General features: G+C 46.3%; 1 pseudogene; it reads left to right on the top strand.

The window, feature by feature from the left end:
- The first annotated feature begins 4,374 nt into the window (after window positions 1-4,374).
- LOC132427899 (TIP41-like protein) lies at window positions 4,375-5,002 on the top strand (annotated as a pseudogene).
- The last annotated feature ends 2,045 nt before the right edge of the window (window positions 5,003-7,047 follow it).

Below are 7,047 nucleotides of genomic sequence, written 5' to 3'. Positions count from 1 at the left end.
CCATTCCTGTTTTAACATTTTCTTCTCTTTCTCCCTCTCAACCTAGAGATGTCCTAGAAGTGACTTTGGGGCTCTTTCTCCCCCACTGTTGGTGGCTGTACTCAGCAGCCCTCAAAGCTGACGGGATAATGGTTCGACCAGACAGGAGCCAGCCCACTGCCAGGAGGGCCAGTCCTTCCCCCCATGCTCCCTCGGCGGGGCACTGGCCCTTGGCTAACGCTCGGGTGCGCTGGTCGTGTGCCTGCCTTAATCCCATGCAGGGCAAACAATAATTACACCAGGCAGCTTGGCCCAGGCACTCAGGAGCGCAGAATGGTCACTTGTGGGGAGTCAGCTCCAAAATGATACGCAAGGCTTTTTCTTTCTTTTTTCTCCCTGACAACATTGTGACTAATGGCTTTACTTTTGGAGTTTCTGGATCACTGAATCAATTTTAGGGTCATTAGTGAGGGGGGAATAGGCCTTCTCCATCTCGAACTGTCTGTCCCCAGAATCCTTTTCTCTCCAGTCCTTCCCATGGCTGTCACGATCGGCATGAGAAGCCCTGACGCAGGTGTCATGCCATTTGGTTTGCACAGTCTCCACGGGCCAAACAAATAAACAACGGCAACAGCAAGGTCCGGGTCACTCCAGCATGAAAGCCTGGCACTGTAACGGACACGTCAGTCACTTTGTCAGCCCGGCCTGGGTGGCCCCCCCACGTCCTGTTCTCCATCCCCGCCAAGCAGGCAGTGAACCAAAGGATGTCACTTTCCAGCCTTCGCTGGTTCAAGCTGGAGTCATCCCTGACACAGCTCCAACCAACCTGCTGGCTGACCAGCCATCAAACATACTCTGCCTGGCATCTGGATTAAGAGACACAACCATGCTAATCAAGGATGGGCAACGGAATTGTCATGTCCTGCCCACTCAGCGCTGGTGACCCCTTTGGCTACGTGCATGGCAGCAGGCAAAGGGAAGCAGAAGAGGGGGGCGGACGCTGACAGATAGAAGGAGGAAGAGAATAGGTCTTTAGAGATACGGCCAGAATAATTTCCACTGCCTGTAACTGGGGCCGTAAATTCCCCCCCAATGAGGCAAGAATGTTTCACCTGAAAGGCCCTGGATATTTCCCTAGAACAACCACCTCTTTTACAGATGGGAAAACGAGACCAGAAAAAGAAATTTTGACCAGGGCTATCCAAGGCATCAATGATGGACAAATGTTACCCAATGCGGGCTCACTGGCCCGACGCATGGTGAATCTAAACAAACAGAAACATCGGAGTTTGGAGCAGGGAGGGGTTTACTGCAGGGCCACGCAAGAATGGGTGGCTCATGCCCCAAAATACCCCGAACTCCCCGAAGAGATTCAGCAAAAGGCAAGGCGGTGGTTGGTCGTTACCAACTTCTTGGTGCGGGTAAACCTAAAACAAGAGAAATGTTATTCTCTGTTCTGCAACTTCTTATCTCTATGTGAATGGAAAAATGTTATCCCCTTAAATGTCAGAGCCTTGAGAATGGGCTCTCCTGTATATTTCAGGCTAGAGGCAACATTCTTAATTCAAAGCAAAAGCAATGAAATACAAAGGTTAAAGTAAAAGAAACGGCTCTAATATGGAGGCAGCTTGGTTCTTCCCTATTACACTAAGACTGGACTGGGTTGCTTCATTTAACAGATCAAGCTTGGCTACTAAGGGTTCTGCACCCAATTCCAATATGTGTGTGTGTATTTTTCCACACCAACAAGAAATGCTCCAGCACCAGTAGGGTGTCCTACAATTCAACTCAATTCTGACACTATCTACCTGGCGATGCATCAGATTCCACAGGTTAAGGGCTCAGCCCTACAAGACTGCCCCCCTCCCGCCCACCTCCGATGCCAATCACAAGTCCAGTTGTCAGCTGTGCTTCTGACCAACAGATTACAGATGGGAGGTTCCAACAATCCCCTCCTTGGGTTCAATTCATTTGCTAGAGCAGCTCACAGAATTCAGAGAAACATTTTATTTACTAGATTAATGGTTTATTATAAAAGGATATAACTCAAGAACAGCCAGATGGAAGAGGTGCAGAGGGCGGGGTGTGGGGAAGGGATTCTCTGAGCACCCCTGTCCTCCTGTCAATAGTACTCAGCACTGACTCGACAAAGACACATTCCACTGTGAGGGGCTGACCTAGTAAATGGGAGTTTGTTGGTTTGTGTCCCTGGGAAACGCAGAGGCACATCTTAACTGCAGCACAGCTGGATCCTGGACCCAAGGATGCCATCAGGCTCGTCTCTTTTTCTTTGGTTGGATTTATATCCATCCAACTCTCTTCTCTCGCCTGTCAGCTTTGTTCTCAGGAAAGCTCTATTTATGTGGGTCCCAGATGGCCACCAGAAGCTCCTGGTCAAGTTCATCTCTGCCCAAGTCCTTCTCTGTCCAAGTCATTCCAGCGAAAGTCTCGGGATTGAGTGTTATTTGTCCTGGATTAGGTCACATGCCCAGCCCTGGACCAGATTCTGTGACTCTGATTGGCCAGCCCAGTCATTCACCCACCTCTGTGTCAGAAGGCAGGGGAGCGGGAGTTCCAAAGGGGGATTCAGATGGAGTATAGATGGGGGAATGCATTCTGGGCAGGCAGATACTACAGATGTCCACTGTGGTCACCTGCCATGCGCCAGGACGGGGCTCTGAGCTCTACAACCACAGATCAAGCCCTCTTCAAAGCATCCCTAGATTGTATTCATCGTCATTTTCCAGATAAGAAAACTAAGGCTTAGAGTGCTTGAATCTCCTGTCCACATTTCCACTGCAAGTACAGGGTCAAGCTGGATTCAAACCAAGTCTTATTTCCCAAAACGGACAAAAGTTCCTCAGTGGTGCTGGTGCCTCTGAGCTACTCCACAGCCTTTGGCAGAGTCTGGCTCTCCCAGCACAAAGCAGCTCATACCCTGTGTCTGCTAATGGAAAGCATTAGCACGCGCACACGCGCGCGCGCACACACACACACACACGCACGCACGCACACACACACGCACACAGTTCAACTAAGGTTATTCCAGTTTGAGCCATAAGACAATGCCTCCTTTGTGATTCCTATTTATGACTCCAACACAAATTAAGGACTCACTGTCTTAAGGTCTCCCTCCGTCCCTTCAGAGCCAAGGGACCATTTGATGATCTCTGCTCCCTTCATCATCCCCCCTGCAGCCACTTAGTCTGACGGCAGCAGATCCCTGGTCCCCATAAAGTGAGGCAGAGAACAAAGCAGGGATGAGAAGTGGCAGGAGGGGCTGAGCAACAGGGGCCGTGGGCCTGGCTGCTTCTCCATCCTGCCTGTGCCAAGGGCACAGACTGGGCTACCTGCACAGCCTCGGCCAGGGCACTGCACCTCTCTGTCCCAGGCTTCTCCTGAGTGGAACGATGGAGGTATCAGGAGCTGCCCCTTGAGTGGCTACAAGGATTAAACGCCCCGATACGCATAGTGTGCTCAGAGGCCAGCGCGTGGTGGGCTCACAATAAACTCAGCTCAGCAATATTGATGCAGAAAACTCGGCCTCTGTGCACCGATACCGAACTGAATCTTGGAGACAGAGTGTTGGGTGAAGTAGAAAAGAATAGCTTTATTGCTTTGCCAAGCAAAGCGGGCCACAGCAGGCTCGTGCCTCTCAAAACTGTGTCCCAACCCAGGAGGATTTGGTGAGGAGTTTTACAGCAGTGGTTCAAGGGCTGCCGGGTTGCTGATGAGATTCTCTGGTTCTCGAGGCTGTCAAACTGTGACTTCTCTCTGGAATGAAGAATGCTTCATCAAGTAGTTAACATCTTCCATTTGTTGGGGGTTTTAGCTCTGCAGAAGAGCTCAGAGATATTGTTATGTGTGTCAGCTGAGATGAAACCAGGGCCCTGCCCCCAAAGCTGTGCTGTTGTTTCTTTGGACTGCTCCTCCCTTATCTCTGCACACCCTCCCTTCCCTGATTAACAAGCGTCTGAAAGGCTTCCATGCCCAGGAGCCCAACAGGGTCCTGCTCAGTTTCAGTATCATCAGAGAGAGGACCAAGAACTGGAGCAGAAGCGTGGCCTGGACACACAGACAGGAGGATCCCAGAGAAAGCGGGACCCTATGGCCAGGCAGAGACATTCCAGACCAAGGAATCCTGCTCAATCTCTGGGAGAAAAGATGGACTTGGGGCGACCTGTGCATACAGGCACCCTCTGCATGGAGGTCAGGCCCTCCCAGCACCTCCCCCAGCCCAGACTTTTAGGAGAGCAGACAGGGAACATGAGGGCTCTGAGAATACCAAGTCCCCCCTCTGACCTTTAAGAAGTAGCAGACCCGGTCGGCCGCCACTGCCACTGCTGCCAATGCTCCAGCCTGTTCCGTGTGGCCCACGCGGGCCCCGCCGCGGCCATGATGATACACGGCTCCCAGAGCGGCCACCAGGACTTCTCCTTTGGGCCCTGGAAGCTGACGGCGTCCAAGACCCACATCGTGAAGTCAGCGGATGTGGAGAAGTTAGCTGATGACTTGCATATGCCATCTCTCCCTGAAATGATGTTTGGAGACAACGTTTTAAGAATCCAGCATGTCTCCGGCTTTGGGATTGAGTTCAATGCTACAGATGCATTAAGATGTGTGAACAACTACCAAGGAATGCTTAAACTAGCCCGTGCCGAAGAGTGGCAGGAAAGCAGGATGGAGGGTAGCACCCTAAGGAAGTTATTAAACCGTATGATTGGACCTATACACAGATTATAAGGGAACATTACTTGGAGAACCACTTAAGCTAAAGGTTGTACCTACAACAGACCATATAGATACAGAGAAATTGAAAACCAGAGAACAGATTCAGTTTTTTGAAGAAGTTCTCCTGTTTGAGGATGAACTTCATGATCATGGAGTTTCAAGCCTGAGTGTGAAAATTAGAGTAACGCCTTCTAGCTTTTTCTTGCTGTTGTGGTTTTTCTTGAGAATTGATGGGGTGCTTATTAGGATGAATGACACAAGACTTTACCATGAGGTATCTATTCTCATTTAATGAAAGTACTAATTGACATTGGGCTTGTTCGCATTGTTACATTGTCAGTCTGACAGTTTGAAATGCAGTAATGCTTTATATTATATGGCTATTCGTCTAACCTTTAAGATTGGGTGTGTCATATTCACTGTTGACTGCACAGTTATCGAAACATTACATCTTCTTTTCCAAAAGTTCTACAAGTTGAACATGTTTTCCAAAAGACACTCCCTGGTAAAGGGGAGTCTTATGCTTTTAAAAAACCTCTTAAACTTAATCTGTTTAAGAAAACGGTCCCTTAACGCTTACTTTTTTTGTGGTATGTGTTGTTTATGTAATGTCCTGATATTAGAAATACCAATCTCATGGCCTCCAGAAATTTTTATTATACAATTATTTTGATAGTTGTTTTAATGTTTGAAAGCTCTGTGCTCCATTTCAAGGAACTGTTAACATACGAAGTTTTCAAAAAAATAAGTGAAGGAAGTGGGGGGGAGGCTTAAATTGAGTCATGAAAATTCTTCTTGTAGCTTTATAGCAGCCTATACTTTTTTTTTTTTTTTTTTTTTTTTTTTGCGGTACGCGGGCCTCAGTGCTGTGGCCTCTCCCGTTGCGGAGCACAGGCTCTGGACGCACAGGCTCAGCGGCCATGGTTCACGGGCCCAGCCGCTCCACGGCATGTGGGATCTTCCCGGACCGGGCCACGAACCCGTGTCCCCTGCATCGGCAGGTGGACTCTCAACCACTGCGCCACCAGGGAAGCCCTATAGCAGCTTATCCTTTTTGAATGAATTTTTAACGTCATATTTGTCATCATATAGAATGACAAATGAGAGAAGAAACCAGCAGTATCAGGGTAATCGTAGTAATAGTTAACCCTCCTAACAACCCTATGAAATAGATGCTATTATTATCTCTGTTTTATAGCTGAGACAACTAAGGCAAAGACAGATTAAGTAACTTGCCCATGTTATACAGTTAATAGGTGGCAGAACTGGAATTTAAGCCCAGTAAGCTGTGATTGGATTGGTATTTTCCTAAATCCTGCACTTTCTTTGAAAGTGAATAACATGGTCACTGTGATGGATTTTTTCTTTTTAAAAGTGATAGTAAAATACTAAAAATAAGCTACACTTTACTCCCTCAGAAAAAATGAAATCTAAATTTTTAGAAATGCTTATACTTTAACTCAACAATATTGACTTTTCTTTCAGAATTTATCCTCAAAAGATTCTTACATACAGTAACCCACACATATTAATCAGGCAGCTGTATAGAGTTGTATGCATATAAATAGTCATGGCAATGCTATTGTTTATAATAGCTAAAAGGAAAGAAGTAAGATGCTATAATGCCCCTTGAATGAGCATTGATTAAATGGCCATTTATATCCTGTTGGCCTACAACAAATAGACTGCCAGATATTTCTCCAGCAAAGTTGGATTTATTCGGAATCAGCAGAAAATTGCAATTCAGGTCTGCAACCATGGTGGGCCATGTGCAAGCCCCCACACGGCAAGGGAAGGAGAAGGCTTTTATAGAGAAGAAAAGGAAAATGGGAGTGCTATCATAAACAGAGAATCCATGACTTTCCATTGGTTGAGCCCTTGCCAGGAAATAAAAGGAGTCTTTCTTTTTTCTGTTGGGTTCTGCTACGGTTGCTGGGTATGAGAGCTCCCCATTCTAGTCTCCCAAATCTATTTAATTGAGGTTTCTGTTTATGAATTTTTTTACAGTCCATATAGTAGAAAAATATGCAACCATTAAAATTAATGGCAGAAAGTTGTTTAACTGATTTGGAAAGATGCGCATATTAATGTTGACTTTTAAAATGCAAGTATGATCTATATAAGATGTTATGTAGAGATTCCTAAATGTTAAGGGTAGTGTTATCTATAGAGATTGTGATTGCTGATGATTTATACTCTATACGTTTATAGGATTTGATTTTTTTTTAACAATGAGCATTAATCTGTTTTGTTGATATAAAAGATGGAAACTTTAAGGGAACATAATCTTGTGATTTTTCTTTAATTAAATAATGTTTTACCAAAAAAAAAAAAAGA

The sequence above is a fragment of the Delphinus delphis genome, chromosome 7 (assembly GCF_949987515.2).
Source record: "Delphinus delphis chromosome 7, mDelDel1.2, whole genome shotgun sequence".
NCBI lineage: Eukaryota > Metazoa > Chordata > Mammalia > Artiodactyla > Delphinidae > Delphinus > Delphinus delphis.
The sequence above is the reverse complement of the archived record's forward strand: the minus strand, read 5'-3'. Positions and strand labels throughout refer to the sequence as shown.